This window comes from Myodes glareolus, chromosome 11 (assembly GCF_982192425.1).
Source record: "Myodes glareolus chromosome 11, mMyoGla1.1, whole genome shotgun sequence".
Classification (NCBI taxonomy): Eukaryota; Metazoa; Chordata; class Mammalia; order Rodentia; family Cricetidae; genus Myodes; species Myodes glareolus.
Genome location: NC_142036.1, coordinates 48117397 through 48141495, shown reverse-complemented (window position 1 = coordinate 48141495; position 24099 = coordinate 48117397). Strand labels below are relative to the sequence as shown.

General features: G+C 41.5%; 1 long non-coding RNA gene and 1 pseudogene across 1 annotated transcript; one reads left to right on the top strand and one right to left on the bottom strand.

Moving 5' to 3' along the window:
* Positions 1-7180: 7180 nt before the first annotated feature.
* On the bottom strand, positions 7181-23752 carry LOC146892360 (uncharacterized). Its single transcript, XR_015004327.2, has 3 exons — positions 23436-23752; positions 11406-11706; positions 7181-8343 (listed from the first exon to the last, which is right to left on the bottom strand). It is a non-coding gene; the product is annotated as an uncharacterized LOC146892360 (long non-coding RNA).
* Positions 10662-11130, top strand: LOC148120502 (large ribosomal subunit protein uL15 pseudogene; annotated as a pseudogene).
* Positions 23753-24099: the final 347 nt, after the last annotated feature.

Sequence of the window (24099 nt, the reverse complement as noted above, 5' to 3'; positions counted from 1 at the left end):
TTTATTGGTTAATGAATAAAGAACTGCTTTGAGCCTACAGCATGGGAAGAGGAGGGAGGAGTCAGAGGGACGCCATGGATTTGCTGCTGGGATAGAAATGCTGAAACTTTGCTGGTCATATGGTATATGACCTCATGGTAATATACAGATTAGTGGAGATGGGTTAAACTAATATGTAAGAGATAGCCAATAAGAAGCTAGAGCTAATGGGCCAGGCAATGATTTAATTAATACAGTTTCTCTGTGATTATTTTGGGTCTAAGCTAGCCAGATGACTGAGAACCAAACAAGCAACCCTCTTACTACAACTCTGAAGTCTTAGCAGTCATTCAGACCTAAATGTGAACCTATAGATTTTAGCTCTCTCATTAAGAATTACTTTCACTGGCCAGTGGTGTTGCACACCTTTAACCCCAGCACGTGGGAGGTAGTTCTCTGAGTTCAAGGCCAGACTGGTCTCCTGAGTGAGTTCCAGGACAGCCAGGTCTACACAGAGAAACCCTGTCTCAAAAACAAAACAAAACAAAAAGTAAAAGAATTACTTTTACAAGAAGAGGGACCGAGCTCTGTCCCAGGTGTTGGGAAAATGGAAAGGACATGCCATGATAGCACAGAGGAACTGGGAAGTGGGACAGAAAGGTAGAGAGATCAAAGACAAATTCAACTGATATTTATGTATGTATGTATGTATGTATTTTTTGCCTTGGGAAGCAGAGTTCTTAGGCAACAAAGAGTTCTATCTACCTCATATGCTTTTGTGCTCTGCCAAATGGGAGAGAGCATGGTTGTTTCCTGGCAGTTCCTGATATCCGTAGCCGCATAGAGGAACCTCATCCTAGGGCATCTGCCAATTGACCAGCCTGGAGTGATCTGGGTCCAGTCCTGTAGTAACAGTACGGCCCAGTCTCACTCCTAGATTCACAGGATTCATTCTCTGTAGGGCATTGCCTCAGGCTGCCACTCTTAGTCTCTAAGCCACAGTGACATGTATGTTACACAATAAAGACTGAATTCATTTCCATGGTCTATTACTGGAAACATCTTGACACATCAATTCCAGCGCGAGATGAGATGTCATTAAGAAAATTATTAGGTTATAGCTTCAAAAGCCAGAGCACTGATACTTAAAAAAAAAAACCTAAATTTCCCTATAAGTTAAATTATGTCGAAGTCACAACCCTTAGTATTGCAGACTATGACTTTATTTGAAAATAAATCTTTGAAGACGATATGATCGAGTTAACATGGCATCATTAAAATAGGCCCTAATCCAAGGCAATAGTGTCCATATAAAAAGAGGAAATGCGGACGAAGTGGCATACATGCACAATGGGAAAATATCACATGTACTTAAAGTGATGAGTGTTTTGCAAGCTAGGAAATGATTTTTTAAATGCCAGCAAACCACCAGAAACTACAGGGTAGGCATGAAACAGACTCTCACAGCCCTCTGAAGGAAAAAGCCCTGTCAACACCTTCCTCATAGATTTCTAGCCTTCCAAACTGTGAGGCATCCCCACCAAACTGCTGCTTAAGCCGCTCAGTGTGTGGTTCTTTTTGGAACAGCCTCAAAAAATTAATGCCCTCACCTTGAAGTCCTGGACCAGGATTTATTGATTTAATCTCCAACAGCTTTACCCAATGTTTTCAGGAACGAAACTCTGGTGAAGCAGCTCCAAGTGGATAAGGTCTTGAGTTTGCACCCCGAAAAAGAATGTGGATTTCAGTGCTGACTCGTTGTGTGAACTTGATAGCGTTTACATTCCTATCGTATCGCTTCCTGGTTGTGGTACAGGGGGTATATTCATTTTTTTTCCATTGTTGTGACCAGAAGACCCGGAAAAAATAATTGACATGAGGAAAGATTAATTTTGCCTCCATTTCAGAAGGTTTCTGTCCATCACAGGAAAGAAGGGAGGGCAGAGAATCTCAGTCTGCGGTAGCAGGAGCACGTGTAAGAGATTGCACACGGTGCTGTGCCAGGAAGCAGGTCAGGTCTGAGCTGTATGAGTTTGTATGTGACTTTGAAAGACCTGCCTGTGGTTACTTCCTTCTTCCAGCTAGGTACCCACCTCCTAAAGACCCCAGAGCCTCCCAAAGTAGTAACAACAGCAGGCAGGGAAACATGTCCTCAGGATAAACCACAGTTGGCAAGAGAACAGTTTGAATTTGAGTCATAACACAGAGGAAGCGTAAGATCCCTTGTGTGTGTGCCTGTTCTAATTGCCTCACAGCAGGTGCCTAGAACCTTCTAGGTAGACAGATTCCCCAAAGCTCTGTGCCTGTTCTGTGACCCCTGTTCAACTCCTCAAGCAGGAGTCGATGGTGAACGACTGAATTGACGTGTTTTCCACACACTGTCGTAGTCTTGAGGTTAGCGTCCTCACATGTCAGCTCCGATGGCTCTTTGCCTTGGTGAGGTGATATCTCGACTGAGCAGGAAGAGAACAATGACCGAGGAGCATGTTCTGTCTGAGCACCAAATGGGAAACTTACCATCTGTGAACCAAATGACCTCCAAGCTCCCCCAAATATAAAACCTTTACAATCTCTTTCTCTACTGATGGTGGGGGGCAGTGTTGGTCTGTCACATTACTTTTCATTATTTCTTTATGGTCTTGTTCTTGAACATCCTCCTCTTCCTCCGTCTCATCTTTACCCCTCTTCTTCCTCTTCCTTCTTCTCATTTCCCTTCTTCTCTTTCTTATCCCCCCTCTTTACCCCTCCTTCTCTGAACCTATTCCCTCCTCTTTCCTATATTGCACAGATTTGGTGCAGGCAGAACTGGCTACTGTAAGTCACCACCGGCAAACGGAAATGTATTTTTCTTTCTGTAATATCAATGCCTAATCCTAAAACCTTCACAGTTGAAGCCCATGGTTATTTTTCTTGGGGCTTATGCTAGTCTTCTGAAAAATTCTCAGCATCTGCAATAGTTCTGAGTAATTCTGGATTCTGGACATTGTTCTAATGCACAGACAGCCTTCCTCGCACTGGTGATGGACTAGAAATAAATGGTTTTGTCATGTTTTCTGTTTCTTTGGGTTTTTTGTTCATTTGTTGGTTGGTTGATTGGTTGATTGGTTGGTTTTTTTGAGACAGGGTTTCTCTGGAGCTTTGGAGCCTGTCCTTTTACTAACTCTGTAGATCTACCTGTCTTAGCCACCCAAGTGCTGGGATTAAAAGTGTGTACCATCACCGCCTGGCTAAGGTTTTAAATACAGTATAACAAGCAAAGTCCTCCATTGCTCTAGAAGAACCTTCCATGCATTATCCTGCTTGATTTTCTTCATAATGCAGCGGTACAGGCAGGACAAGCCCTCTGTTACTCCTAATTTCAATTTAAGGATCAAAATCAGAGAGATTAAATGACTCAATACCCAGAACGAACATATTTCAAGATTGACCATCTCTCCAATAACTCAACAAATTATTTAATCTCCTTCATGGAAGTATTACCATATATAAATAGAGCCTCTTTAATAACCATCAGGAGTCACCAATGAATAGGGTCAGACAGCTTGGCTGAGATCGCACTGATTAAAGACCATATTTAATGGTGCCTTCATCTATGTCCAAACAGCTTTTCCCCAAGTAAGAAGAATGGTATATACCTAAAGTGTTCTCTTTAAATGAACCAGTTTGTTATAATTTATGCCTAACTCATGGGCTCTTCTTACCTCATCAGGTAGGAATCAGATAAATGAAAGAAATTAGTAAATTCGTTTTACACAGGGTTCCAAGTCTATAGGCTCGGATAAGGACTTATTTTACTCCAGACTTTCCCACAAGGGAGATGGGTTTGGGGGTCACTGCTTTCCTTTTTACCCATTTGCCTTTTGTCCCCATGGTGGAAATGCCTGCAAGCATGTCTTGTTGCCAAACTCACCCTAAACATGCAAACACACTGCCACCGGGAGACAATTGCTCTTTAACCCTTTGTAGGAAATAAAGAACTCCTGTGGACAGCCCACTGCTGAGTCGTCTTTTCACTCCTTGACCCCCGGACTTTTCTGAAACACTGTCAAGTAGAAACCATGGGTTTTACTTTAGTCTCAACATTCCTCTGGTGCACGGTCAAAACAGTAAAAGCGTGTCCTGAAAGAGCCTTCAATTTAGGATGAGAAATTGTGTTCCCACTGCCTCCTGCTTGTGGTGAGCTATCCAGCTGAGCTCTGTGTGGGTGGACAAGGGAAACTCAGCTGCAGAGGAGCGGTGAGCAAGCGGGGACCAATAAAGAAGTGTGCATTTGCTCCCCTGGAGAGCTGAGACGATGAGGACAGAAGAAGAACACCCATCCTTCTTTGCTCTTGACAGGCATTCCTCAAATCATTTGCCAAAAGGACAGTGCAAAGGTTTCAAATACGTCTTTCAGGTTGAAGTGGCATGGAACTCATTATCAGGTTAGAGATTGAGAGCCACCGGCGATTGCTGCTGGGCAGGCCTCCCACATCCCTGCATCACTTCTCCTGTGGCTGTCCACCCACTCAACTGCAAAGCAGGCCCGTTCATCAAGTACCTCGGGACATTCACAAGACCGCAATACTCAGAAATTTTTAAGCCCATTTTGTCAACCTCGTCCTCACATCGATCACTCTGACCCTCCTCTCCGCTCCTTTAAATCCTCTTTGTTCCTTGCTTGTATGATTCCATATTCTCACCTGACAAACACCTCCAACATTTCACTCAGACCTTCTCCTCTGACTAATGTCTAATCATTCTCGAAAGAGCTCTCCTGCGCTGTGCCCCCAACACACACACACACACACACACACACACACACACACACACACGTGATTTTTGACTGGCAAATCCAGAATCTTCAGGGAAAAACAGCAAAATACAAATCTAGGGAAGAACTTATATTTCATCTTAAGGCTAAAGGCAATGTGGGGATTTCAGGGGACCCCAATATTCTCTCTGATCCCGTGTGTTTCAAACTCACCGTAAGTGCATGACCATGCATGGGAGCATCCTTTAAAGGGCTCTCTCTCAGAAAAGAGGGAAATAATATGTGTAGCACATCACTGACACCTTTTCTTCAATTCCTGACCTAAAGGCAATCTACTTTACTTAAAATTTATTGGCTTATATGTTACTCTCACCTAAAGAGAAACAAGCAAACTCCAAGTAGACACATAGTAACATTGAAACTAATATTGGCATAATATTTAGCTACAGTGGCCCAGTTAAATGGAAGGATGAAATCAACTATCACAGACCGGGAGGTTCTACATCCTCAAAGAAAGACAAAAGGGGGGAAAAAAATCCCTGTTCAGAAACTACAGCTCAAATCGTCTCAGATCCTGACTAAACTGGGGTGATGAGGAATTAAGTGTCCCCTTGCATCTTCCAGAACCAAATGTGCTCCTACCATAAGGAGAGGTGAAAGTATCTGAGGCCTTAAGTCTCCACTACAATTTTTCCTATATAGAGTCTAAAACACACCAAAATAACTAGGCTTTTAAGATGCAGAAAATAATGATCCAAATCTAAGGAAAATAATAAACAATACAAATAGACTTATTTGTATTGGATAGTAGATTTGTATTAAATATGGTCAAGGGAATAAAATGAAAAAAAATAAGGATTTTGGTAGAATCTAAAAAGCTTAAAAAGAATCAAATAAAACAGGGATGAAAGTATAATATCTAAAATTAAGATCTCACTAAATAGCTTTAACATCAAACTAAAAACGAAAGAAGAGACATTGGGAATGAGAAGCCAAGTCTCTAAATTCTGTTGTAAACAAACTGAAGCACGGAGGAAAATAATAAAAATTCAGAACACAGCATAGGAGATACACAAAGTCTGGCGAAAAGACCTATTATTTGTGAAAGTCACTGTGTCAAAGCAAGAGAATTTAGAAAGGTCAGAGGTCAGCCAAACATCTTAGAAACTGACTTAATGAGTCCAATGAACCCCAAGCACAACAGAAGAAAGGAGAATATAAAAGGCAGATCATGGTAAAACATCTGGAAACAAGAGGAGACGTTTATAAGAGATGCAAGAGGACTTCCTTCTGTCACGGGTGCCATTAAGATACATGGCTTACAAACCAAAGAAGCCAAAATACAGTGGATCGCTTTCTTCAAAGTGCTGAGAAAAATAATCACCCTAACTCAGAATACAGTAGATACTCAGAGAAAATATCCTTTAAAGCTAAAGGGAAATAAATGTTGCCAGATGAATACAGTTTGTCAAGAAGTCCTGCACTAAGAAAAGGGGCTACCAAGTATGTGGGAAGGGTGAGTGTGAGTGGTATGTGTACCTGTGTGCACACGTGTGCAGTAGCTACACCTGCGCATTCCCATGCTGAAGCCACGTGTCTAGAGGAGACACCTGTCTTCCTCTATTGCTCTGCCTTATTCTCTTGAGATAAGGTCTCTTATTGGACCTGAAGCTCACTGATTGGGCTCAGCTGGATAGTCAGCAAGCTCCTAGGATCCTCCTGTCTCTGCCTGCTCCCCACTCCAATGTGGGGGTTACAGACATGGGCAGCCATGCCAGGCTTTTTTTTTATATATATATAGGGACCCTGGGGATTCAAACATAGGTCTTCATTCTCGCATGGCAAGCACTGCTACCTGCTGAGCCATTTTCTCAGCTGCTGAGGGTATTTTTAAGCAGAAAAAAAAGTCTCATATGAAAACCTAGGAATACAAATAGGAATGAGCAGTGCAAGGCTAAACGTGGGGAAATAAAAAGTATTCTAAGTGTATAAAGCCACAGCAACAATGTCCTCCATGGTTCAAAACAGAGAGTCATGGTGCATGACAGAAGAGCAGTGCTTGTTTTAGACATTGGTTTATGTAGGGTCACAGGGGTCTAAGGCAGCGCTACCAAAAGTTTCACTCCACAGCAGAAGAAGAAGCCTGCTCCAAAATTTAATTCCATACACTACTTCCTTAATTTAGAAAGTTATCATTTGGGCTGGGGGTGTAGCTCAATTGCAGGGTATATGCTTAGCATAAATAAGATCTTGAGCTGAACACACCACACACACACACACACACACACACACACACAAGGTATCATTTGCAAAAATGTCAGCTGAAATAAACAGTGTGCCTGGTGATGTAGTTGATTTCAATTCTGTTTCAAGCTTCTGAAATCATTAAGTGGAAACTGCGTAGAACAGCTGCTCCTTCCACGAACCACGCTTTGAGGGATGCTATTCTGAGATTCGCTTTACTTAGTATGAGGGGGAAATACTAATACATATTAAACTTGGATACTTCAGGATACATAATCTAATCCTTAGGATAAATAATAGAATAACAGGAAGATAATGTTGAACTTGGGATCATAGAAAATAATCCAAAGGCAAAGAAAGAAGAGATTTCAAAAAGAACAAAGACTATGTGAGACAAATGAAAAATACTCAGAGGTAGGTGAAGGCCCACATACACCGACAATTTCCTTCTATGTAAACAAACACAGTATTTGTTGTTAAAAAAGAGATTTTTTTTGCACTAGGTATTTAAATACATACTTATGATTACATACATATATGTGTGTACATAAAGATTAAAGAGATTTATTAAATATGCAAGATTGAAGGTAAGAGGATGGAAGATGGTATGAAAATACTAACCAAAAAAGGCTATATTAGCCATATAACTAACACATAATTAACTTTTAAAAAAGAACATTACAGCTGGGCAGCGGTGGCACATGCCTTTAATGCCAGCTCTCAGGAGGAAGAGGCAGGCAGATCTATGTGAGTTCAAGGCCAGCCTACAAGAGCTAGTTCAAGGACAGGCACCAATGCTACACAGAGAAACCCTGTCTTGAAAAATCCAAAGGGGGTTGGGGGGAGAACATTACTAGACTTGAAGGACCTAACAATAAAAATATGAATAGCAGATTCTGTGCTAAATTTAGAACTGTGTCAGATTTACTTGAATCCCTTACAATTGCTTCTAAACATACAGAGCAAAAGAAACAGAACTGAGATCTGAGCATGGTGGCACCTCTGTAATCCCAGCACTCAAGAGGCAGATGGGGAAGCACCCCAAGTTTGAGGCCAGTCTAGTTTACATAGCAAGTTCCAGGCCATGTAGGGGTGACCACTCACAAGGTTGGGAACATGGAGCATAACCCACAGTCAACAGACGGCTTGAGAGTGTCCTTTCCAGGTGCTTCAATAGGTTTAGAAGAGGTCTAAACCTCTTCTGGGTCGCTGGGCTGGTTTCTGCTTCTTCCAGACTGCTGCTCTGGTCTCAGAGTCTTCTTTGCAGCTTGACTTCTCTGAGAGGGAGGAGCCTAGTGAAGACGGTCAGTTTCAGAGGTTTTCTGAAGCTGTTTTGAATTGTTTATCTCCCTGCTTGAAGAGTTTTCCTGCAGGATGGAAGATTGCATTCTCAGAGAAAACTATTATATATCAATAAATAAAAAATAAACAGAACATTGAGTCCAAGTAAATAATAATGGTAAAAATATGTATTTTTTTAAGTAGGTATATTACAGAGGACAGCATTGGAAAAACAGTTGGTTTCTTGAAAAAACAGCAGTGATAAACTCTTTCAGGAAAAGGTACAAACAATTTCAGGAATAAGAGAGATCAACGCTACAGATCTCATCAACACTGAAAGATGAGGTATCATAAAACCTAGGTCTACAGAGCATATTCATACATATGATGGTTTTGAACAGGAATTACTCCCAAAGACTCATGTGTCTGAGTGCTTGGTCCATAGGAAATGGTGCTATTAGAAGGTGTGGCCTTGTTGGAGAAGGTGTGACCTTTTTGGAGGAAGTGTGTCACTGTGGAGGTGGACTTTGAGGGCTCACATATGCTCAAGCCACACCGAGTGACACAGTCTCCTACTGCCTTCGGATCAAGATGTAGAACTCTCAGCTCCTTCTCCAGCAGCGTGTCTGCCTGCATACTGCCATGCTCCCACCACGATGCCAATGGACTAAACCTCTGAAACTGTAAGTCAGCTCCAATTAAATGTTTTCCTTTATAAGAGCTGCCACGGTCATGGTTTCTCTTCACAGCAACAGAAACCATAATTAAGACAATACATGAAAAAAAGGAAAATTAAATGTCAAAATAATTCCCTGCTTAAGAATCTTTTCTTAAACAGACAGCTTTTCTACAAATTCTGTAAGACTGCCCGATAACAAACAGGGTCATGATCATCCCATTTCCTTTTCTCTATCCTAAAAGAATGTACAGCAAACATTCAATAAATTATTGTTGAAATAGAGCAAATAAACAAACGAATACTTTATATATACCATGAATCTAAGAACAGGTGTAGCTTTCTAGTAGATTTCTTTTAGCAGTCTTTTTATTTTTCCTTAAGAGTCTCACGTAGCCCGAATTGCCCTGTCTTTAACTCCTGATCCTCCTGCCTCTACCTTCCAAGTCAAGTGGATTATGGAAATGGGTCATCATGCCAGTATACATTAAGACTTTAACCCACAATTGCTATGAATCGGGACCAGAAGCAGTTGCATTCATATAACCTTGAGCCTCCCAGATACTGGGAACCTAGGAAATGCATGCTGTCTCCCTCAAATCCTTCCAATTAATTCTAACTCAAGGAAAAAGAAACTTATCTATTGACGCTAGTGTTTGCTACACATGGGGCTTATGGGAAGTCATGGTAAAGAGGCAGAAAAGCCACCAAAGGTAATGTATCAGGAGTAAAATGCTTTTATTCAGTTAGAAATACAATTTTTCTTGCTGAACAGACTTCAAAGTCAAGCAAAAACCTCCATTTTCATGGTAAGCAAATAAGGTTCCTAAAATAAAATGTGCAGCCAGTGATATTTATTTACAAGGGCCCTGTGACCACCTTCTAAGAAAGGCTAGGTGATGGGGATTTCAAAGCCGCCCGCCCTACCAGAGTAATCGCTTTGTTAAAAGATTGGCTTCATGTGATGAGCCCAGCAAGGTGGCCTTTATTACTCTTACTAACCATCAGCTCCAGGGTGAATCAAAATTAATTTGGCTATGCCTTCACATCTTGTTTTCTCTATCCGCAAAAGCTATCTATTAATCCTATATGAAAATGGAATCTATAGAGACTTATGTTCTTAATATACCTTATTGACCAGGTTATCTCCTCATTTGCCCAGAAAAAAAAAAAGAAGAAATAAAATGTCCTTTTTTTTAATTGGTTGAAAGCCATGGTCAACTTTTGTACTATGACTGGAACCTAGTAAATGTGAGCGTATTAGAGTATTTGTATTTTTGGTACTAAACAAATGTAAACAAAAGGGTAGTGCAAGCCTGCCTTGTAGATGCGGAGCATTCACTGTCTGCATCCCTGTTTGAAGAAGGCGGAGGGACGAGTTACAGATGGGTTACAGATGGTAACAGCGGTTAGAAAAGGTCCCTAAGGACTCTAGACATGAATGAAGAGGGTAAAGTGATGAGGGATTCCCCTCTGTAATGCTGTATTATTAATAAAGAAACTGGCTGGCCTAGTAGCATAGAGTAGAACTAGGCAGGGAGAACTAAACTAAATGCTGGGAGAAAGGAGGCGGAGTAAAAGAGAAGCCATGTAGCTCCGACAGAGACAGATGCCACAGTAAGCCACGGCCATGTGGCAATACACAGATTCCTAGAAATGGGTTAAATTAAGATATAAGAGTTTGCCATTAAGAAGCTAGAGCTAGCCCTCTTTCTTTTCTGCCACCGCCATGCCATCCAGACTGAGGAAGACCCGGAAACTCCAGGGCCACATGAGCCACGGCCATGGCCGCATCAGTAAACATTGCAAGCATCCAGGAGGACGCGGGAACGCTGGAGGCGTGCATCATCATAGGATCAACTTCGACAAATATCATTCAGGTTACTTCGGGAAAGTTGGTATGAGGCATTACCACTTAAAGAGGAACCAGAGCTTCTGCCCGACTGTCAACCTGAATAAACTGTGGTCGCCGGTCAGTGAGCAGACCCGGGTTAACGCAGCCAAGAACAAGACTGGAGTTGCTCCCATCATTGATGTCGTGCGATCGGGCTACTGCAAAGTTCTGGGCAAGGGAAAGCTCCCTAAGCAGCCTGTCATCTTGAAAGCCAATTTTTTCAGAAGAAGAGCCGAAGAGAAGATAAAGGGTGTTGGAGGTGCCTGTGTTCTGGTGGCTTGAAGCCACTCAGGGAGGACAATTAAATGCTAACATTTTCCAAAAAAAAAAGAAGAAGAAGAAGAAGCTAGAGCTAATGGACCAAGCAGTGATTTAATTAATACAGTTTCTGTGTGATTATTTTGGGGTTCTGGGCAGCCGGGATGAATAAGCAGCCTCCAACAACAGCAAAGGACCTTTGTCTTTCTGTAGTCTCAAGTTCAAATCCCAGCTTTGTCATATGTAGTTGTGAAACTCTAGACAAGAGCTGAACTCTTCCTCAGCCTCCATCTCTTTACCTAGCAAAAGAGAATACGTACCATCTCCAAAGTGTCTGTGAGACATGATATAGTATCTCTAGAAATCATCTGGCCCACGATAGTAACGTGTACTCATTCACTGGAATCTTCCACAATAAAAAATGAAGAAAAGAGCCATGGAGAGGGATCAGTGGGTAGAGTACCGGCTGTGCAGGGGTGAGGACCCGAGTGTAGATCTCTCACGCTCACAGTGATAACTAGGAACAGCAGCACACCCTGTAGCTCCAGGGCTCTGAGGGCAAAGAGCAGATCCCAGAGGTTGCTGGCCCACCAGGCTCACTGGAACGCTGAACTCCAGATACTGTGAAAACAATAGGAAAAATATCCTGAGTGGAACTGCGGTCTCTGGGCACACGCACAGGTGAGTGCACCCTCCCACACACGTCTGCCCATACACAGTGAAGGAAAGAGAAGGAAGAATGAACAAAGATTATTCTTAAACATTAATGGCCTTCTCGGGGATTTTTAATACATTCGGGGAACCTGAAAACCATCGTAGAGAAATGAGTTCAACAGATGTATGGCTGGTCCCCGGGACTTTATCTCCTCTTCCCCAAACAGCATCATCTAATAAACCAAATGTTATCAGCCCTGTATCACAATGAAAATAACTTTTGGAATCCTGTGGGAAAAGACAGAAAAGAGGAGTGGGTAAAGGGGGAAGGAAGAGAGAAAAACTAACAGACGTCATCTGAGTGAGTTTGCTTCCAGAAGGAAAAAAAAAAACACCACAGCATGGGACTATCTTTTCTCTTGTTTATTCCACACAAAGGTGGTGGAGACTGTTTGCTTTGTCAACTTCCATATGCCCAGGAGGTAACATACTATCTAAACTCATAGATATTTAAAAAGCGATTATTGATACCACAAATGAGTAAGTGAATGTAGTCTTCTTGAATCTTTTTTTTTTTTTTTTTTTTTTTTTTATGATAATTAGTTAATTTAATCATTCCACATTATACCAAAAATTTTAACATAAATTTTTTTTTTTTTTTTTTTTTTGTACATTTTATTAAATTATAAAAGTTTCCATTTCCGCCCCCCCTCCCAACACCCTCCCACTCCCCCTACTCCCCCTCCTCCTCCCTCTTCGTCCCCCAGGGCAGTCAGGGTTTCCTGCCCTGTGGGAAGTTCCAGTTCCTTCCCCCTCCCTCCAGGTCCAGGAAGGTGAGTGTCCAAACAAACTGGATCCCCAAAATCCATTATATGTAGAGGAAACAGGTCCCAATGTCATAGTCAATGGCTTTTCAAAAAGACTTCGGGTCAGCCACAGTCAGAGAATCCGGCCAAATTCGGAGAGTCTGGTTAGATCACGTCCTCGTTCAGTCCCGGTCCAACTGGCCTTGGTAAACTCTCATCAGATCCGTTCCCTTGTATCAGTGGGTGATAGCATCCCTCGCAGTACTGATTTCGTTTTTCATGTTCTTCCTCCATCTGCTCCTCATTTGGACCTCGGGGGTCTCAGTCCGGTGTTGCAATGTGGATCTCCGACTGTATCGCCGTCCTTCGTCAGATGAAGGATCTATGGTGATAAGCAAAATATACATCAGTATGGTCATGGGCCACGGCCGATTCAGGCACCCTCTCCTCTGTCCAGAGAGCAATCTGGGGGATCTCTCCTTGGACCTGGGATCCCATATATAATCAAGTCTCCTGTAAACCCTAAGATGGCTCCCTTAGTTAAAATATAATCTTCCCTGATCCCATATTCATCCTTCCTCCCTCCCCCCCCCCCCATCCCAGGCCACCAAGCTTTCCCCGTTCTTCCCCTACTCCCTTCTCTCTAACCTTCTCCCCTTTAGAGTAATAACTATTCAGTCTATAACCAAGAACTTAGAAACACAAAGAACTTTTAAGCACTAACTCTGAGAACCAGCAGCCAGATTTCCAGATGTAAGTGACCCTGGTTGTACCCGAGTCACCACTTCACCATCCCTCTGGCATCACAACGCGTTGCTTTTGCTTTGTGGCCCCTGTGAAGTGGCCTCAAGCCTCAGGTCTCACTCTGCCTGTGTTTTCCACTGTCTCACAGTACAGCTTCTAGGGCTAGACATTAGAATTCAGAAAGGCCTGTTTAGAGACTGCACTGCATAGGAAAGAAAAATCAAAAGCAGAGCTGAGCAATTGAGAATCCATCAATACAGTGTCTGCTCTCATTACTAGGGGGTGCTTAATCTTATTATTCAATTTCAGGAATGAGCAGGAGGCGTGTGGTAAAATTCAATATGAACAGTATACACAGCAGCAGAGAGGGTGAGGGGAAACTACCAGCCGATGGTGCGCTGCCTCAGGTACCAATCTCAACAGTTTGCTTATCAATAAGTATGACTACTTAATCAAAACAGTGTAAGACTATTGATTTTTATCAGCATTTTTAACCTATGGCAAACAGCTCAAATGCCCCATCAAATATAGAAAGGCGACATTAACTTTTTGGTTGAGTCTCGGGGATTTGTGTAAAGCATGTGCAAAGTCTTGAGTTCAATATGTGAAATCCCAAAAAAATCCTTTCCCTTAAAGTGGTATAGATTTATGTTTGGAACTTTTTTCTTAAGCAGTTTTCATAAACACAGATGTGAGGTTAGATGTTAATTGTTGGGGGGCTACAGAAAGATGGGTGAAAAGCAGTTGTTGCTCTTTTGAGAACTGGAGTCTGGTTCCTAGCACCCACATCAGGAACCTCACAACCACCTGCAAGTCCAGTTCCGGGGGATCTTCCATCCCCTTCTGACCACACCTGTGCACCAGCGCACATGTGCACATACCCACAGAGACAGACACATATGAGGATACACATCAAGAAATAATAAAACAACTCATGGAGTTGATTGTGCTTTCTGAGCACGGTTGAGCATGCCTGACTGGATATACAGCGACCGTATATACGCGGCTTCTCCATCTTTACCTTTCTTCCGAGGCAAGGTTTCCTTCTTAAACTAATGAGGATTATGAAGAGCATTCTCATCTCCTGAGCAGCGACCAGCTATCAAAAGTGAAGTAATTTAAGGGTGGTAATTACATTACAAAAGTTTATACATCATTTGTACATCATGCAGGAAAAAAAATATATAGTCTATTACCGCTGTTATTAAACCCCAAAGACTCACTGTATGAGAGCATAAAGATCAACCACTTGTTTGGGTAATTAACTCACTCTTTCCCATAACTTCCATTCGGCCTCCATTTGATTCTCTTTCTCATAGGTGACCACAAGATAGTGGGAAGGGGCTACTGAAAGGTGATGCAAATTATTAGCCAAAAGTAATTATCATTTTGTAATCACATTAATGCCTAATTTACTGGCAGTAGATCATTAAAGTGCCAATTATGCATCCCTGCTTTAATGTATTCATAAAAACAACCATGCATTTATTGCCTTTATAATTCCTGAGATAATTATACAACGGGCTGAAGGTATATTTCTTCAGTGACTCGGCCAACTTCACAATCACACTGAAGACTCCTATGGTCAGGAAATTAACGTACCAGAACTGACTCATTAGGGCTAAAACTAATTATTCTCTGCTACGGCCTATGAAGGTCCACAGGAACATTCCATAGAATGCAGTTGGAAGGAAGACTTTGCCACTCTGCTAAGCTGTGAGTGTTGGGACTTTGGACTGGAAAAGCCAGTGAGTGCTCAGAGTTTGCTGGGTTGATCTGCAGATAGAAATGCAGGCAATGGAGCCTGGGAAGTGTCAGAAGTAAGCGGAGACTCTATTGGGTCTCGTATGAAATATTTTAGATTAAGAATGTGGTCGTTGGTAGTTGAAGCTGAAAGAATCAGCTGTGATTAGCAAGAGACAAACATACTTGACACAACGACTTCTGGGAAGTGTATTGTCAGGGTCAGCCCGCAAAGGCTGCAGTCTAATGCACACCAAGGCTGCATATAAAGGTGGCTGATGAACTTGGTAATGCATAGGAGTTTCTCATGGGATACTACTGTGGAGATCTTAAAATCTGCAGGAATCAGGGGGTCATGGAAAGAAGCTGAGGCATCGCACCATGTAGCAGGGTCAGACCAGCAAAGGCCATTAGTGGAGGTGCAAACCCATCAGTTGAAGTGGAGACCCAGAATACTGGAGGTGTCAGAACCATGAAACATGAGCCAAAGACAGTGGTAGGTATAGAGTGGAGCTGGCCTGAGCCTGTGAGACAAGCTGTGTGTGCTGCAGAGGGCAGAGCTGGAGACACAGGATCAACCCAAAGCCCTTCCAATTTCCAAAGACCATGAGTGTTAGACACAGCTACCAGGATTTGATTTATACTGATGAATTCTCTAATTTGATTGCTCCTGTGTCCTAGTTCCTCTCTTTTGGAAGGTTTAAGTTTTTGTTTGGTTGGTTGATTGGTTTTGTTTTTGTTTGTTTGGTTGGTTTTTTTATTTTACAGGAGCCCAGGATTAAGAAACTGGATATTTTAAAGATACCTTGTAGTTTTAAAGCATTGATATTTTTAAAAACTGGGGGGCTTTAAAAGTTGTATTGTATTTCATATTATGATATTAAAACATGAGATATTGGATACAAGCAAAGAATGAAAAGTTATGACTTATAGTGATGCATTTGTGCTTGTGAAGTTGGCCGGGAGTGGTTATGCTAGATAGTTTTTATTGTCAACTTGACACAACCTAGCATCACCTAGGAAGAGGGAGCCTCAAGTGAAGAGCTACCTCCATCTGACTGGCCTGTGAGTATCTGTGGGGCATTTTCTTGATTGTTGACTGTTACAGGAGGGTTTGTCCCACTCTGGGCTGTGCCACTTCTTGGCAGGAGGTCCTGGATGGTGTAAGAAAGTTGATTGAGTAGTATCCAAAAGAGTAAGCCAGTAAAAAAAACTCCTTCATGGTTTCTTCCTCGGTTCCTGCCTGATGCCCCCAATGATAGATTAGACCTGGAAATGCAAGCTGAAATGGACCCTTTCCTCCCCTAAGTTGCTTCTGGTCAGGAAGCTTTATCATGGCAACCAGAAGCAAATTAGGCTATAAGTCTATTCTGTTTTCTCCATTCTTCCCCAGGTGGGAATCATATAGAAAGAAAATTTTGCTAAGGAACAAAAAGGTGATTTCCAGGTGGGTCAATAGGTCACATATCATCCAAAGAAAAACAGCAAGAGGCAGCATTTCTAGGCTACCAAAGAGTAATATTCATCACAGTACATCTCTTCCCTTGGGGTTAGACTGAGGCTTCTCTGCAGTCTAAAGAAGCATCCCAGAGGGGCTGAAGGTACAGACAGGACATGCTTGCAGGATGTGGCTTTGCCTTGAGATCCTTTGAAGTCTCAGATCATATATATCCTCTTTTACATAGATAGATATAGAAGTCCAATTTTCTGAGAACAGAAATTACTGAGGAAACCTTTAGTTTAGATTTTTCTGCTCTCTCTACTTTAAATATATATAAAAGGTTACAATTCAATTGAAGCATCATTTCTTATCATGAAAGTATGCTACTACATGCCTTTTTTGTTGTCTCGTCTCTAACCTTGCCATGTTAAAACTGAAGTAATAATATCAAGCTTCATGTGTCACAGGAGAAAGACATTCTGGTATGTTGCAGCTTCAATCTTTCCTCAGGAAGGATTCTGCTCAAGGTCCTTCTCCACTGCCACAATCCTGTGATGCTCCTCTAATTGTTCTTTATATTGTTCTAGAACAGCATTGGCACACAGGGTAATCCATACTACATTCTGTTTTTATAAATAAAGCTTTATTGGCACACAGCCACACCGTGCACTTGCTCATTTATTATCTAGGCCAGCTTTCCCCCTTTATTAGAAAGTTGAATAGCTCCAACAAAGCCTAAAATACTTAGTGTCTTACCCATTTAAGAAAAGGTTTGCCAAGGACTTTTTTAGCCTTTCTACAGCACGCAAGCATGGGGAATAGTTTAGCAGCCTGGGACACTAGTTGCTTTGAGTTCTGAACATCCACTCAGGTCTAATAATGCACTCAGAAGCCTAGTCCCTTTACCTAAGAGGAGCACCGCAGGACTGGTAGCAGTGGAAAAGGACCTTGAGCAGAATAGCATTATGTACACAGCTGTTTCCAAACAATGCTCCCTGCAACCTCAGAACCCCTCAGATTCCACTGCACCAGGCAACTTATACACCTCTCTCTGAATACCAGTGTAAGTTTCTCTGGCCCTAAGAACATCAAATTTAGATAATTTTTATTCAAACATATTCCCAGTGTATCTGGTTACAAAGAATAGAAATGCTGATCTGGCCAGAACAGGGTTTGGGTGCATGAACATTAAGGAAAACTGCACCCTTCAAGTGAGATTTTAGGGAGGATCCCCTATTTACCATCTTACACCTATGCATAACTGAGCATGCACCTGTTTATGGTAAGAGACATGAACAGTAAGGAAATTAATATATGGCTTAACTATCAATTAAAATATAGAACCACCCAAATTGTCTTACTAGCCAGTCTCTTTTTCTTTAGACACCATAAAAAGAGACTCCAGGCTGCAATCTGTGGCTCTTGGGTACCTCATTCTTGGGTACCAACCTTGACAGCACGTCCCTCTTTAATCTCTGCTATGGCTCCATTCCAAATAAAGTTCCTTTACTATTTGACAAATCTGTGTGAGCCCTTACTTTAACCTCTGGAATAAGAACCTGGAACACCTGGCCCACACCCTGATCACCGGAAACATTTTTGTTTGACTCTTGTCTCATTTGTTTGGTTATTAATTTAACTTATTAGAAACTCCTCATCTCCACAAAAATGATATTTATATTATTTTTGTTGCTTCTTTTGTTTTGCTTTGTGGACACAGTGTCTTCCTATGTATCCCAGACTGGTCTGGAAGTCACTGTGTAAACCAGACTTGTCTCAAACTTGCAGTGATCCTCCAGCCTCAACCTCCTAGGATTACAGGTGGACGACCCCATCACACTCGGCCAATTCTTACCTTGTTTAATATTTTTTCTCTGAACTATTGTTTCTAAATTATAGTGTCTTAGTTGAATGTGGCAGTAATCTCAGCACTGAGGAGACTGAGGCAGGAGGATTCTGAATTCAAAGTTAACCTGGGATATATAACAAAATTCTCAGTCAAAAAAAATATCAAATAAACAAAACACTTTTAAGCTACTGAAATTTAACTCATGGCAATATTTCATGCATATTCTCCCAGGTGATTCTGAGAAAAATTTCCCTCAGAGAAACTCACAAAATACTTTATAATAATTTTTTGTTCTATAGCCTGAGGAGTCACTCCCTAACTGGGTCTAAAAAGTGCATAAAATATATTTTATAAAGACAGATGCTATGTACCAAGTCATTTTTAAAAACACAGAAATAGATTTGAAAAGACCCAGACCCTTCCCCATACAGAAACTTCCAGTCTAAAAGGGAGAATGTCAGCTGCTTAAACACACAGCTGGGCAAGTGGTGTTCTCTTTAACAGACACATCTATGGTGGCCTGAAAGACTCTGCTACCAACTTCACAGTTGAACTCGTTTGCATCTCATAACGAACCTGTGAGGTCAAATCTGACTTTGGTTCCCATTTTGTAGATATAGGAAATGAATGGGGGGGGGCGCTGGAGAGATGGCTCAGTGGTTAAGAGCATTGCCTGCTCTTCCAAAGGTCCTGAGTTCAATTCCCGGCAACCACCATCTGTAATGAGGTCTGGTGCCCTCTTCTGGCCTGCAGACATACACACAAACAGAATATTGTATACAAAATAAATAAATAAATAAATAAATGTGAATGGGGTATGAATCAAGGATAAGACTGTAGTAAAGGCTTAGTCATAAGATCCAAGTAAGCCGTTATTGAGAAGCAGAGCTAAGCGGGGCAGTGGTGGCGCACACCTTTAATTGCAGCACTCTGGAGGCAGAGACAGGTGGATCTCTGAGTTTGAGGACAGCCTGGTCTACAGAGTGAGTTCCAGGACAGCCTAGGCTACACAGAGAAACACACATACACACACACACACACACACACACACACACACACACACAAAAGGAGGAGGAGGAGGAGGAGGAGGAAGAAGAAGAAGAAGAAGAAGAAGAAGAAGAAGAAGAAGAAGAAGAAGAAGAAGAAGAAGAAGAAGAAAGTGAAGAAAATGTTGAGTGTGTTCTAAAGAAAAGTGAAGGGAGAAGTGTGCGCACTGCTGTAAGAGCTGTATTAATTACCTCAGGTTGTCCTTAAAAACACCACAGATTGGTTCGTTCAGACAACAGAAATGTGCTTGCTCATGCTTATAGAGTCTAGAAAATGCAAGACTTGGGATAGAGGGCTAGGCTCCAGGTGGCCCCTCTTTCTGGCTTGTAGACATTCTCATTGTTCTCTCAGTTTCTAATTTTTTTTTTTAATCAGGCATGTGCTCATTCTCTCCTTCTTCCTCTTTGTAAAATTTAGGCTTCCACCCTCATGGCCTCACTTAACCTTAAATAACTCCTAAAAGTTCAGCCTCTGAATACAACCTTATTGGAGGTTAAGGCTTTCATCTAAAAATTTGGGGGACAACACAGGTCAATTCATAACACCAACGTGGACAGAGAGTTGAACCAGGAGGTTGTCCAGGGACTGGTGCACAGGAAACGAAACTGACCAGGAAGGCACTCCCTGCTGTGGGGAGGCCACTGATCATGGAGTCTGTGGTGTAAGTACGTTTATAAGTTTAACTGTTTGCTGCTCTGTGCGATCCCAGGGAAGGATGGCAGTTCTGAGAAAACCAGAGGTAGCAATGGGAACAAGAATTGGAGGGACAAGGCTGGCGGGAGAAGGCTAGTTATAAAAACAATCCCCTAATAAAAGGCACTGTCAAGATTGGGAAAGAATTAAAACAATCTCTATACACTGATAACATCATCTCATACATAAAAATCACCAGGAGTGTACAATAAAACTATCATAATTAATAAGCCAGTTCCACAGTTAGAAAATATAAGTTCAATATACAAAGGATTATATTTATATATGCGAGCAATGAACAATCCAAAATTGAAATTAAGAAAATACATCATCTCCATGCATCAGTGTGACTAAGAGACTTAGGAAGAAGGCCAACAGAAATATAAGATGAGTCTGATGAAAATTATGCATTGCATGGAAACCCAAACACACTGATGGGAATTTCAGGATCCAACTGAAAAGTTTCAGTACCCGAGTGAGCACTGAGAGCAGCTGCACTGACGTGGAGGGAAAGATACTTTCCCTTCCTGAATCAGCCTCACCCCCAAGCTCAGAGCCCACACCACGACCCAGCTGGTGATCTGCCCTACGGGGAAGAAAGGGACAGTGTGAATCCAGCAGTCCAGAGTTTGGGAGAGCTATGAGAAACACGTGTTTCTATCTCTTCCCAGTCATGGAATGAGTGTGCATCAGATGCCTTAGAGCTACTGAGAAAGAGAGTATCTGGACTGTTTGCTGTGGCCATCACGGCTCAGAGTGATAGAAAATCCCGTCAAAGCACAGACCCTTTCCTTGGGGAGACAAGGAGATCAGAGCGCATGTCCTGTACTCTGAACTCTCAGAGCGCTACTTAAAGGACCAGAGTCTGTCTTGCATGAAAAGGGACACTGATTGGAAGGCAGGATGCACTGAATACCTGGTGGCTCTTGAGGACAAAGAGTGGGGTGGCATGTTATTCTGGAACCAGAGAATGAAGACACAGCGCTAGAGAGAGATACCAGAGAGAGCAAGAGATTACAAGCCTCTCAAAAGGAAGCCAGCGGGATTCACTAGAGAAATTACACATACAGACACAAAGAAGGTATGCCCCTTCCACGACGATTTATAAGTCTCTATTATCTCAAACCAAACTTATAGATAAGGTACTTCCCCTGTACAAAGCCACTCTGTCAAAACTATTGGAGAGAACTGCTTTTTTCTAAAACATAGATCCAAATACATCACTACAACACATGTGAAAAAAACAAGGAATTGTGGTCAAATTTTAAAAATGAATATATATATATATACATATACATATAAATGAGTATATATACACACACACACACATATATATCCAGAAGCTGATTACTACCACTACTTAAAAGTGTTTCCCCAAAGATCATATGTAAAATTTTAACGATCAAATTTACATGCTAATGAAATTCAGATAAAGATCTGAGAAGTAATTAGGATTAGGTGAAGTCATGAGAATGGAATCCCTGTGACTGAACTGGTGGCTTTATAAGAGTAAAAGAGGTATATGATCCACCTTGCTTTCTCAGTCTCATCATGTGATACTTGTATCATGTGACCCTTACCAAACTGTGAGAGCATACAGAAGTCATGTTATCTGTGAGACAAACAATCCTCTATTCATCGCAAACACCCCAGGCTCTGCTACCCATCACCATACTAACAAAAAGCCAACAGAAAGGAAGAGAAGCCGACCTGACTAAGAATTGAAAATTGCTGCCATAAGATTCTTTATGGAGTCAAGAAAAGAATGAGTGAACAGAACAAAAATGTTGAGATAGAAATAAAAACAAAAAAGTCTGGAGCCAAAAAACACAAAGAAGAGTTTTGACAATAGGGGTGTTCAAGCATGGGAAACATGATGGCAAGTGACATCAGAGGAACGAAAAGATCAAAATAAGAAGAGGGTAGAAAGCCAGTGTGGCCTCCAGGGACACCATCAGACTCACCAGCACACCATCTGTGGGAGACTCAGAAGGAGAAGCAGCAGTAGGAAGTTACAAAAGAACAATGGGAGAAAAGCTCCTAAGTCAAGGAAGAAAACTGATACCCAAATCAAGAAACCTAATGAGATGGACTCAATACAAGGAAATCTACATTGAGACACAAATCCAATTGTCAAAAGTCAGAGAAAAAAAATGAAGGCAAAAAGGAAAAGGAATTTGTCATGTGTATTTCACCAGGCGGTGGTGGCACAAGCCTTTAATCCCAGCATTTGGGAGGCAGAGACAGGTGGATCTCTGTGTGTGAGTTCAAGGCCAGCTTGGTCTACAAAGTGAGTTCCAGGACAGCCAGAACTGTTACACAGAGAAACCCTGTCTCAGAAAAAAAAAAAAAAAAAAAAAGGAAATGAAGAAAGATTATTGGTGAATTTCTCAACAGGAACCCAGTAGATTAGAATGGAGTTTGGTAGTATATTCAAAGCAGTGAAATAATAAACCACCAACCAAAAATATGATGGTTAGCATTCCTCAGTATGAGTCACAGAGGCCAAACATAGGCCACCAGTCTTGGTGGTGAGCTCCTTTACCTGCTGAGCCATCTCACTGACAATTCACTATAGATTTTAAAAACACGTAAGCTGAACGCAAAGAAAGGGAAAAAGAAATTTCATGCAAATGGCAACTAATAAGGAATAGGAGTGGCCAGGCTTATATCCAACAAAATAGACTTTAAGTAAAAAATACAAAGAACCTTATAAAATTATATAAAAATCTATCCTCAGGAACATATGGCAACTACAAATGTATGTATACCAAACTTCAGAGTACCCACATATGTATAAAGCAAACATTGGCAGATATGAAAGAAACAGACTTTGAATCAAAGTAATCCAATATCCCACTCTCAAAAATATATGGAACATTCTGACCAAATATTAATAAGTAAACTAAACCACCCATATCTTGTCAGCAGACATACTTTCCATCCAACAACAGCAAAATGGGTATTCTTCTAAAGCACAAAGAATGCTGCCCAAAATAAATTATGTTAGGTCACAAAACAAGTCCTAAACTTTAGAAGATTGAAATCATTCCATGTGTACTTCCCAAGCACAAAGAAATGAAACTAGAATTTAAGGACTGAAGAAAATCTGGGAAAATGACAACTGTGTGCAAACTAAAGCAACAGATACTTGAATAACTAATAGATCAAATACGAAAACAGAAGCAAAAGCCAAGGGCACAGAAGTTTCTGTAGCACCCAGTCCCACAGCCTTTCGGTCCCAAAGAAACACACAGAAGATTGTATTAATTATAAACTGTTTGGTCTATTAGCTCAGGCTTATTATTAACTAGCTCTGATAACTTAAATTAACCCATAATTCTTATTTATGTTTAGCCACAGGGTTTGGTACCTTTTCTCAGTAAAGCATTCTTATCTTGCTTCTTCTGTGTCTGGCTGGTGACTGCCTCTCTGCCGTTTCTCTTCCAAGAATTCTCCTAGTCTGGTAGCACCGCTTATACTTCCTGCCTGGCTATTGGCCAGTATGAGGGACAAATCTATACAGTGTACAAGAGTTTTCTCCCACAGCAGCCTGGATAGATACTTTAGTTGTTAAAACTCATGCTTGCAAGCACAAGAACTTGAGTTCAAACCCCAGAACCCACAACAGGAAAGGGAAGGAGAACAAAGGAAGAAAATACACTCAGCTATAAGAAGGAAGTCTTGTTACATGGCATAATACAGATAAATATTAAATATGTTGTTAAGGTACAGCAAGACTGTCACAGCAGGACAAAGGCCACATGATTCCACTCCTATGGGAGTGTCTGGACTGGCCTCACCCAGAGGCCCACAAAATAGAAAACCCAGTCAGTCTCTGAAGAAGACATAGCCTACAGAGTTTTGTCCATGTACAACAAAGTGCTCTAGAATCTACTAGGTAATATTTGTAATAATGTTGCTCTGTTTACTTAAAAAGTCTTGAAAAGCTATGCCATATTAATGTTTCTTATCATAAGAAATAGACATATAATCTTCCTTGTATCTGTCAGAATTTGGTTCAATGATTCTTGCAA